The following is a 12,855-nucleotide window of genomic DNA, read 5'->3' on the forward strand; positions in this document are numbered from 1 at the left end:
GCTGTCTATCATCAATATTTTGTATATATACACATTATGGTCCATATTTACTAAGCAATGTTATGTCATGACACATTCTGGCTCCATTCTTATGCAAATGTATTTTTTTTGCAAAATGTTTTACCAGAAAGTAAAACATTGAGACTTACCACTCGTTTTTACGTATGTTCTGGGCACAGTTATGATAAAAAATATATATTTAAAGACATTTCATGAACAGTTAAAGATAATATAGGTTATAGGCGTATGTAACAGTTACAGACCAGATTAAAATGTGAGACAGCCTTAGTTTTGAAAGAACTTAGGGCCTCATGCAGTAAGCGACGAATATGTGAAATCGGCAAGCTTACCGATTAGTCATGTTATTGGCGATTTTTCCTCTCCGTATGCAGTAAGTGGCGAATACATTCAAAATCAAGGCGAAAACAAATCCGCCCACTCTCACGATGATTAGCCGATCACACACAGGTGTATCGGCGTGCGTGGCGGGGTGCTGTTAGGTTGCCCAATCACAAATCTTGCTGAATCAGGCGAACCAAGCATGTATTGGATAGCGCGCCATATTTAAAGGCAACGTGTACTGCTAATCATTCTCTGTGTTGTTGGGAGTGAGAGAGAGAGAGACGCACAGAGCTTGGTGATTTAAGATTTGCATATTGACTGAGAGACTTGTTGTGTATTGGGAAAGCTTTGTCCTTTGTTGTTTTGTTTACATCTTTGTCTTGTTTTATATGTGGAAGTGTTTCGTGTGATTGGCTGTACATTTATTGTCTGTTTTTTGTGAGTGCTGTAAGTATGCCCGCAAAGCGTGGGAAGAGTGATGCTGCTGGGAGTGGGAGTGCTACTCGTGCGAGTACGCGTCGGAGTGAATGTACTGTTCAGGGGAGTGATGTTGCTGGGAGTGCGAGTGCTGTTGCTGGGAGTGGGAGTGCTGGTGCTGCGAGTGGTGTTGCTGGGAGTGTGAGTGCTGTTGCTGGGAGTGGGAGTGCTGTTGCTGGGAGTGTGAGTGCTGTTGCTGTGAGTGGGAGTGCTGTTGCTGTGAGTGGGAGTGCTGTTGCTGGGAGTGGGAGTGCTGTTGCTGGGAGTGGGAGTGCTGGTGCTAGGAGTGGGAGTGCTGGTGCTAGGAGTGGGAGTGCTGGTGCTGGGAGTGCTGCTGGTGGCGCAGTTGCTGATGGGGTGTCTGGTGGTGGCGTGCTTGCTGGTGGCCAGCTTTTGGAGGCTCTTCCATTGGAAGAAGGAGAGTCCAGTCAGCACCAGCCAAGCTCTGACCCTAAACCTGCTCGGAAGAAACGTGTGGAGAAGCCACGTAAGCCTCGCTTCAATGACCAGGAAAATAGAGCTCTTGTCACTGGGATTCTGGAGCACTATGACAGTATCTATGGACATTTACTAGGTAAGTGTACCTTTACATTTATTATTCAAATACATGTGATCCTAGGTCATCTGAGTTTTGTTCATATGCAAATATGGGTTCAGAATATCTTTCTATGTTAATTAGTGTGGAAACACAGCTTTTTATCATGCGTTACAAGGACAACTAAACACAGGCGGGTCAATTTGCCATAACTGCATACAATATGAATGCAACCTTGCTTACATGTATAGGTTTAGTAGTGAATGCTCACATATTACACCTAAAATAGCATGTTTGCTATCTCTTGGAACAGCTAGCAGTGTAGGAAACTGGTGCTTGTATTATTATTAATTGGCCTCATATATTTTATATGTTTTTCAAGGGCGGACAAGTGCATCAAGCAGAAAAGAAATGTGGGACACAATAGTCATTGGTGTCAATGCATGTGGGAATCATGTCAGGGACAAGCGGAATTGTCACAAGAGATTTGACGATATTAGGTCAAAATTAAAAAGGAAAATACAAGACCAACGCGTGCATGCTACTGGCACTGGAGGTGGGCCGACACCACAACGTCTGATATTAACTCCATTGGAGGAGCTGCTTCGGGCAAAATTACTTCCCGTCGTCGTGGAGGGATTGGCTGGTGACATGATATTGGAATTTATCCCTCACAATTTCCACCAGGTGAGAAATATTACTGTACTATTACTGTACTATATATATAGTGTGTGTGTGTGTGTCAAATTAGACATATCTGTTGTAGTCCTACTAAAAGCAGTAACTAATATACCACGTTGCATTGCGTGCTCATTTGCATGTGAATTCCCACAATGCTTTGCTGCATTGGAAGCAATTTATGGTGGGCGAAGATGGGGAACAACAGGGTAGCACACAATGTCATATACAGACAGCATAATGAGGCACACGTAGCATATGTTATGTCATTGTGTTCATAACTTAAACACTGCAGACGACTATTTAGCTCCTCTACCATTGTGTTAAAGCAGCTGCAATTAATATCTCATCACAGCATACACTTCAACAGAGGGGGTGGGGTTCAGCACACACACAAATTACAGGCTCATCTTAGGGTCAACTTAGTTCACACCATTTTCACCTGTTTGAAGTAATTGAAAGGTCTGGCTGATTAGGCTTTTTGGGGAAGGGAATACCGTTCTTACAACCTCACTAGCACAACTGAAGTTAATCACACTCATTTGAAAGCGTAACTCTAGCTACTAAATGCCCCAACAACTCATTAGTTATCAAACCGTACGTCACACATTAGTTCACTCATATCTATAGTTGAACTACTATCAACGACACATTATCACACACTGCATGTCTTGTCTTGTTGAGTGACAGCCACATTCAGGTGTGCCACATCTTCTATTAATGTACCACACATATCCTGTACCAAAAACAAAACTTTTTGCTATATGACCACCTTCATGATAACCATTGTGAATGTTCATCTCATGATACTTATGTACATTATGATACTGATATCACTACACAACATATGATTTTTATGTACAATTTTAATCTATTTATCCTCACGCATTACTGCAGAAACATAGTATGTTGTATGTTAGGGAACTCAAACGTTCTAAGTACACAGGCATGTACATTGTTATTACAACTATTTATGTTCACTTTCAGACACACATTTTCGGTTAAGGAAATGATGCTGTTAGGTACTCATAAATACTGAACATACAATAACTGTTTGTTCAATATTTACACATGTAAATGTAAAACTAATGTTATTGTTATATATAGTTGCCCCTGGAGGACATGTGTCACCTGAGACGGAACAAGTGTCTTCACCTGGGTCATGCAGCTCAACACACCTAGAAGGTGAGTGTATGAGTTGGTGGCCATATAATATGTGCACTTCTATATGTTATGTTGTCATGTTCATTATTTGTTTTGCACATGTTCTTTAAATAGGATTACTTAGTGTCAGTGAAAATGAAGTGTAAGGCAACATGTATTGTGTTAGTGATGTTAACTATCATGTAGGAGTTGTGAGTTTACAGCAAGTTTTCATTCATTCATATTTCATACTGAGTCCAAACATTATTCGTAAGTCAAGGTAGTTTTTAATGTGAGGTTATAAAACGTATGGAAACATGTTAGTTGTTACTTATGACACAGTATAATTACATAGTAACACAGCAGAGATTAACATGCCATTTAATAATGTGTACATTTATTTGTAGAACATGATGATGAAGATGATGATGATGATGCCACCGCCATAGACACAGAAATACAATCAAGTGAGCATGAAGAGGTTCCAATTGAAACAGTTTTACCGCCAAATCGTCCATCAACTACCACATACGATGCAATTGTAGCTTCTGAGGGAAAAATTGTGGAAGCAGAAAATCGACACCATTCTGATCTGATGACAGTGCTGGAAAGGATGATTGCACTGCAGGAAGAAATGATATCACAATTGGTACATCTCCACAGAGTCTTCATTGAAGTGCCTAAACAGTTGCAAAAAATCAACACCTCATTCGAAGCATTAGTTGTTCAGCAAACCCAAGCAAATTACTTGAGAATGACTACTGTACCACATTTAAACTTCAACACCTCACAGGCAGGATCTTTACATGCTGGTAATTTTTCACCACATGCATCTGATCTTCATTCCCCAGGTCCGAATGTTACCGCTCAAGTAGCAGACATTGCTGTGCAGGTTCCTGACGACATCCTACCGCTGCCATCTGTACAAAATCAGGAGCTGACACCTACAAAGGAGGTGACAAAAACAAAACAGCACAAGCAGTTACTACTGACCAGTTTTTGGACAGAAACAAAAAAAGACACACATGAAACAGACCAACCATCACTTGTGCAGTGTCTACCAACTTGCTCACATGTGTCAGTGGGCACAAGCCCTGTCGGTGAGTCACTGCCCAAAAGCCCTGTAGGTGAGTCACTGCCCAAAAGCCCTGTAGGTGAGTCACTGGCCAAAAGCCCTGTAGGTGAGTCACTGCCCAAAAGCCCTGTAGGTGAACAGTCACTGCCCACAAGCCCTGTAGGTGAACAGTCAATGCCCACAAGCCCTGTAGGTGAACAGTCACTGCCCACAAGCCCTGTAGGTGAGTCACTGCCCAAAAGCCCTGTAGGTGAGTCACTGGCCACAAGCCCTGCCCGTGAAGTGCCAGAGGCCACTCAAAGTGGCTCTGTTGTGGCTAAAGTTGTTGCAAAATGAAAAAGGAAAATACAAGAGACAACAAGCAGGCCTGTTACTCGCTCTCAAAAGGAACAAAAAAAAAAAATGTTATAATTCACTAAATATGTCTTTGGCCTTGTTTTGTTGACTTCAGATTATCTAATTAATATTGTATGTATGCTGAAGACTGTGTTGTTTCCAAACTTTCAAGTATGTTCTTGTACACGTGAACTTTTGGAAATTTTAACAGTCCTAATTAATGAATAGTGTTATTAATATTGATGTATGAATCGTGTATTCAGTAATGGTCCACCAGGAGCCAGTTGCTAAGTTTAGAGAAGCTGCCATTGACTTTGCAGCAAAACATTGCATTTGGGTGTGTTACTTGATGTAATCATTGCATGTGCATATTATTCACATGCAATTAAAAAAACACCTATTTAACTGCAAACATCTTTCTTGTACGTGTGCAGCAGGATTTTGTGTTAAATATTACTTACCTTTGCTGGCCATTGTAATGTTGTCCTTTAATCATTTATGTGTTCTTGTTTCAAGAACATCTCTGAATTTATACTAATATATATGTAGTATGTATGGATATATGCACACACACACACACACACACACACACACACTGTGTGTGTGTGTGTGTGTGTGTGTGTGTGTGTGTGTGTGTGTGTGTGTGTGTGTGTGTGTGTGTGTGTGTGTGTGTGTGTGTGTGTGTGTGTGTGTGTGTGTGTGTGTGTGTGTGTGTGTGTGTGTGTGTGTGTGTGTGTGTGTGTATATATAGTACTATCTAAACTGGTATATATGTATTTACAAAAAACATACACTTCATGCTTCCTTGTGAAAACACACTATTTTAAGAATACAGGCCTAATGTTTGAGAACTATACTAACTGTGAGCCTATAACAGTATTGGCCTAAAACAAATGTTTATTACTTAATTCACTCATGTTTAACACCATTTTAATAGGTTTCATACAAGGCCTACTTACTGCCATCAATATGTTGTGTGTACTCCTGCATTATATATATATATATATATATATATATATATATATATATATATATTTATATATATATATATATATATATATATATATATACTACAATATACATATAGTACAATATATACTTTATATATATATATATATATATTTATGAGAGAGATATATTTATAGATATATATACAGACGTACTTCAACTGATGCAGACAGGGAGTTAACCAGACTTTCAAATACACACAGAAATTTATGCGGAAAAAAAACATTTCCTTTTGCAGGTGTCTGTGTATTTCATGATATGGCTGTGTAAGCACTATTTTCACACAGTGCTCTATTTTATTTTTCAAGAAACCACAATGTTACTTAATTAAAAGTCTCGGAATGTTGTGAGAAACGAGATAAAAAAATGATACATGTTTGTCAGACAAACGGCTATCAGAAACCACAAACGTTCAACCAATTAATTCAACATATCCAATTGGAGCTTCAAAAAAGGAGTAACAGTTGATACTTTTTATGACCTTGAAAAGGAAACACAGCAAATTGTTAGGCATTGACCACTTTCATTCTTATGAGCAAAGAACAGAGACCTGCACACATTTTTTGTGTTAATCTGCAATGGCTGATGAATTCGTAACGACTATGAATCCGCACAGAGGGTATAAATTCATGATAGCAGAAGCGATTTTGTCCACTTGCGGACACAAAGCTAACACACGTCAAATCTATGATTTGATTAGAGCCAAATATCCTTATTACCAAGAACGTGGGCATGCGCGCAATTTTAATTCCTCAGTAAGATTCACTTTATCAACTAATGACTGTTTTGAACGTGTGCAGGATAAGCTAGAAGACAGGTATGGTTTCTGGAAGATTGCCAAGGATAAACATTTCACCGTGAAAGAGGGCACACATATTGTGCTTAATGGCATATTTATTCCTAATGCCAATAGCAATGGATCCGCTACTACTGTTCGGTGTGAATCGATACCTGCTGCAATATCTGCACCCTCCATTCCTGAAACCCACATTGTACAAGAACATAACTACTATGATTATGTACCAAGCCTTTCAGCTGAAAATGCATTGGAATGGGTACCCGAAGAAATGAACCTACCTCCGGACCAATTGTTTGAAGAAAGCAGTGGCGATTCCTATGAGCGCTTCATGGAGGAGATGTGTGTCATACTGGATTCAGCGTTTGGGTCAAGCGTGGATGAAAATGCCTTGCATTTCTGGAGCGAACAGTTGCAGGCAGACGAAGAGTTAATTCTAGAAGAATGGTAAATATAACAATCGTTATGCGTTGACTCTGCGTTTACATTTTTTTTTTTTTGTAACCACCATTTTCACTTTCAATGCGTGGATACAGCGTAACATTGCACACTGCATAACATGTAGCGATCACAAACAAATTGTTTCCTAATACAATATAGTAGAACCTGAAAGAGTAGTACACATTGCTGACGGAATAAATATACGTACTTTCCTATCCCTTTAAACATATTAGCAACATTGTACCATAACTCTAACACATACCTGTTTTGTTATCATGCAACATCTACAAAATAAAAAAACCGGGTCCACCACGTATGACGTGGGACCCTTGTCATGGGCCAAGGCGTCCTTAAAAAGGATTACGATGTAAGTCCCGCCCCCAAGCGACGTGCGCGCCTCAAAGCCTATTGGCTGTCTTGTTTTGTTATAGTAACGGTAACTGCACTGTGTCATACAGTGGGGGCGTACACTGGGCGTTAGCCGAATGTTAATTGAGTGGGAGGAGTGTTAGCGTGCGTTTCACGCTGGCTTAACATGACATCACACGTATTGCATTTGCGCATTTTGTTATCGGCCGTGCTTTCTGTCCAAACACGTCTGTTTAAAAAGAATACAGATGTACTCGTTCAGAACGAATGTAGTTTCGTCTTCATTGTATTTGAAATAAAGATTTTATGTTTACTGGTATTTTCAACATGTATTGAACGCACAACGTACGCATTGTTTTGCGCATGCTCTAACAGTTAGTCGACCCAAGCGTGAAGTGCGTGCGCACACTAAGATGTGCGCGCACATTTTTCAGTATACAGGCAACGTTCACTTCATATACATAGTTATGCCTGCTACAAAATTAAAGAAAAATTACATACTGATGTACACTTGTACTTCTAACATATAAGTGACTGACGTGTGTATGTACACAATCATATAGAGCTGTGTAACGCGTGTCACGGATACATATATAGTAAGGTGCCATCTTTGACCATCATGTGTTTGCTGTATTTCAGAGATGTCGGGGAAGATACAATCGGATCAATGTATGATTTCAGAAGAGTCTACCTTTATATGAGATGATTGTGAGGAGGAGCCACCGACTACTATACTACATATGGAACTAATTTTATATTGCTTGCAGCGCTTATTAACAAACAATTAAAAATGTGATACCCTTATGCCTATATTGCATAAGCACTTAATTAACATAATGATGTTGCAAAAGAGTGCCTCATGAATTTTTATTGAGTGTTCTTTAATTACTACTAGCATTTTATGGCATGGTGTGTTTTATATATAACAACCATTCCCACTCTGCTAACACATTTGTGTATTCTATTGTGTAATGGAACGTATGACTGTCGAAACTATGTAACAATAATAATAATTATAATATGAGCATGTTCATGTATAGCGCTGCTAGTTGTACGCAGCGCTTTACAGACACATTTTTCAGGCTGAGGTCCCTGGCCCGTGGAACTTACAATTTATTTTTGGCCGCCTGAGGCACAGGGAGATAAAGTGACTTGCCCAAGGTCACAAGGAGCCGACACCGGGAATTGAACCAGACTCCCCTGCTTCAAACTCTCAGTGCCAGTGTGTGTCTTTACTCACTGAGCCACTCCTTCTCCCAATGTAAAGGACACTTACAACCAACTAGCCATTTATTGTTAAAAATCTCTTGTTACATGGGTATGTTGATAAAATGGTTTGGGACTGTAGCAAATAATGTTATTGCCCAGATGTTGTGGTCCCCTACAATGCATGATGTTCTGAATATTACATCAACATCATGTAATGAAGTACGTTTCTGTGTATATTTCATTAACCTAACTAACTATAGTTTACTGTGTTTATTAAACGTTCTAAAAATAAATATGCCAGTGTGCCAGTGTGTGTCTTTACTCACTGAGCCACTCCTTCTCCCAATGTAAAGGACACTTACAACCAACTAGCCATTTATTGTTAAAAATCTCTTGTTACATGGGTATGTTGATAAAATGGTTTGGGACTGTAGCAAATAATGTTATTGCCCAGATGTTGTGGTCCCCTACAATGCATGATGTTCTGAATATTACATCAACATCATGTAATGAAGTACGTTTCTGTGTATATTTCATTAACCTAACTAACTATAGTTTACTGTGTTTATTAAACGTTCTAAAAATAAATAGTATAGTCAATATGATGATATAAGCTACCAGAATAAAGCTGCTGTTATCATTTGTCGGTGTTATACATGGATCCTACACAAATTGATACAGACACAAACAGTTGTCTTAAAAAGTGTGTCTATGCTAATGTGCACGTGATTGACGTTACAATTGTGAGAATACTTGATAATTATCATCATGATAATGATGAAGTGACGTGATTGACATTCCAAAAATATTACCAACATTGTCATATTTGGAAATTAGAAATGCTAAATGACAGTAACATTTGCGTCAAAATTGTGGTTTCTGTTAACAGTTTTGCACTTGGTACATGTAGGACACATCCACACACGTGTGACTTATACATACACATGTCACAAATTTAAATTAATGTTGACTATTAATTCCTAGCATTAATAAACACCTACATTGCTAAATATAAGATGTAGTACGCATTGTTGTGATTACAGGAATTCATGCATGGAGTGTTATGATCAGTCAATTTCATCCGTGATGAATGAGCTCCCGTAAGTAAACAAATAAGTACAGTTATCCCCTTTTCTCCAAACACCTCTATATTACATTAATGGAATTTATAAGGAAACATACATAAAATGTGATGAAATGTGAGTAATCATTTTCTAATACAATGCACATGAAACCTCAAGAGTAGCTAAATGCATATACATGATACAGAAAGTACATGTATGTTACATTTGTGTTTAAACCAATATGTTGGGTTTTTACTTCAAATAATTATAGGAAGATTGAGGCAGGCACATCTTATGAGAGATGTCAGCAAATATACATACCATGATCAGTCATACTGGAGATATACCTATAATGCAAAGGAACAATATATAAATTGCAAACATTGACATGCCATCTTCAGTACCGTAAACAACACAGCAAAGTGTGTATTTGGTGTTAAATGTGCAACACCATGTATATTTCATGACATTCAAAATGTAAATCAGCCTGGTGTACACATCATATGGATGTACATGTTACACTGCACCAATAACATTGTATGTAAGCATACTAGAAGCATGAATGAGTATGGGCATAATATGTGTATTGTGTTAGCATAAGGAACAACACAATGCTAAAATATTAGTGCTTTGTTACCCCAGTTGTATTCACATACACAAAACTAAAGTACAATTGAAGAGGGATTATATAACCTGTGCAACAATAACATACCGGTGCCACATCCCTTTGTGCACACAGCAGAGAAAAGAAAGGTGTGCAACCCATATTCATCTGTGTCCTACCAGAAGGGTATATAAAAAAACATTATTGTTAAGATAACATAATGTAACTATAAAAGTATAACTTGGAACATATATGTTTTTACTTACAAGAAAAAAATGAATTGATGAGATTCTGGCGTGTCTGGCCACCACTGGCTGTTTGTTCATTTTCAGCAGCTACATGGGTGGGATGCTCGTCTACCAAAGGCTCAGCTAGGTCTGATTGTACATTGTGCCTGAGTGCAACATTGTGCAAAATGCAACAGGCAAGGATAATATCAGACACTTTTTGAGGCTTGTATAGAAGAGCCCCACCAGTTCTGTCCAGACACCTAAATCTGGTCTTGAGTAGGCCAAATGTCCTCTCTATAACAGATCTTGTAGATATATGGGCTGCATTGTACCTCTCCTCTGCTTCAGTTTGAGGGTTTAGCACCGGAGTCAAGAGCCACGGCCTAATTCCGTATCCTGAGTCACCTATAATGAATGGAGCACACATAAGCTGACATTAGTGATCAAATTGTACAATGCCAACATTCCTAAATAAAAAAGTGTTTTGTGTTAGAACATGTAAATGTGTACTCACCCAGCAGCCAACCATGTTCAAAATGTCCCTCTTCGAACGCATGGAAGACTGAAGAGTTCCTCAGGATAGAGGAATCGTGACTGGAACCAGGGAATTTGGGTACCACATGCATTATCCTCATCGTCGCATCACATACCACCTGTACATTGAGTGAATGGTAGTGCTTACGATTGCGGTACACATGCTCACTCTGACTAGGTGCAATCAAAGCAACATGTGTGCAATCGATTGCACCCAGCACACATGGTATCCCTGCTATATTATAAAAGCCAGTCCTGACTTCCAGCCACTCTGTTGCCTCTGTAGGAAAATGAATATAATTCCTAGCGCGTCTATTGAGTGCATAGAGAAACTGGGTAAAGGCCCGCGAGAATGTAGATTGCGAGACCCCGCCCACTATGCCCACAGTTGTCTGGTATGACGCGGAAGCAAGATAATGTAATGAGCACAGCATTTTAACAAGCCCAGGGACTGCACGACCTCTGGCTGTGAAAAAATCTAAATCTCCCCTTATCTCCTCATAAAGAGATAAGATTGCTGCTGAACTCAAACGATAGCGACTTACTATCTCCTCCTCACTCATCCCATCTAACAGGGTTTTCTCCCTGTACACACGCGGACGAGGCACAACTTGTCTCCTCTGTCTTCTCCTCTGATCTCCTGTCCCTCTACCTGTCCCTCAGCCTGTCCCTCTCCCTGTCCCTGTCGTATCCGCGTGACTGTCCCTGTCACTGTCCCTCGGTCTGTCCCTCCCTTGCCCTATATCATTCTCTTGATCAGCAAGCATGTCATAGAAAAGAATATTCCTCCGTCTCCTAAACAATCGCAACATTTTGAAATGAGTAGCTGTGAATGAGCAGGTAATGGGCGTCCTTTAAATAGGTATGTGATGATGTCAGGTGACATAGTAAAATGCAAGGTGTTACATTAACATAATAAAGTACTTCTGTGGCAAGCTGTGTGCAGTTGTTCTTAGAAGTATTTGTTGTGTGTATTCTGCAGGGAATGATGATATTTGCCAATGATGTGACGTGAAGCTTTGTACAAAGATTGCTTGAAAATAAATAGTTTAATGTGCAATGCATGTAACACTTGTGAACGCAACAGTCAGTCATGTAATTAGACAAAAAGGCTGAGATTGACGTGGGAAAAGTTTGGTGTAACATGTGTAATTAGCCATGTTATTGTCACATGTTGACAACAATGAATAGTCGTGTGCATATGCATGCATTTCTGTAATGAGGATAGTTGCTATAGAATGAGTTTACAAGGTGTCCCAATGATGAATTACTGTACATGTGTGTATAAGTTAGGTTGAAGTGCTTGTAATGCAACGGTTATAATGTAAACATGCAATGTGATTGAGCGTCCAATAAGTGACGTCATGAAAATAGGGAGGACCAAAACTAGATGTAAACATGAGAATAAAGATGTACATGAACGTTTAAAGATGCGTGACACATTACAAGCATTGTGTAATGTAAAGGAACATGAATATACGGTGTATGTGTGACATGTGTGACATGTGTAACATCATGTAAATAATTGTCGCTCAGTTCAGTAAAATGTGTGATATGATGTGAGGTTCTCCTTTAAGAGTTGAGTATAGTATTTTCCCTTGACACATCATCACATGATGAGTAATGTGACACGCAAATGCTGCAAACATGTAAAAGTACAATGTTATGCAAATAATACACGTCAGCTGTGACACAATGCAGGGAATGCCCCCACACTGTAATGCAAATGACGTTTGTATTGTGAGCAATGAAACGTAAACAGTACTATACTGTTATACGTCCCCGCTCCATAGACTCCATTGATGTACAGAAGATTTTTTTTTTCTAAGTGCCGTTCCGGCAGCCTTAGCGATCGTTCTCCCCTCCAAACTGCCAACTTTAGTTGGCGGGAGAAATTGGCCATAACATCTCAATTTCGTAGTGTCGATCAGCCCCGATAAGCTGATTTTTTTTTTGAATCCAGCCGATTTAAAAAAGTGGCGATCAGTGGCGAAAACAGGCTTATCGGCAGCCG

At 39.4% G+C, this 12,855-nt stretch overlaps 1 protein-coding gene across 1 annotated transcript in view; it reads left to right on the forward strand.

Moving 5' to 3' along the window:
* RASGEF1B (RasGEF domain family member 1B) overlaps window positions 1–12,855 on the forward strand; it is a 629,898-nt gene that overhangs the window by 181,874 nt on the left and 435,169 nt on the right. The gene's annotated exons all lie outside the window — the stretch shown is intronic.

This window comes from Ascaphus truei, chromosome 1 (genome assembly GCF_040206685.1).
Source record: "Ascaphus truei isolate aAscTru1 chromosome 1, aAscTru1.hap1, whole genome shotgun sequence".
NCBI classification, from domain to species: domain Eukaryota; kingdom Metazoa; phylum Chordata; class Amphibia; order Anura; family Ascaphidae; genus Ascaphus; species Ascaphus truei.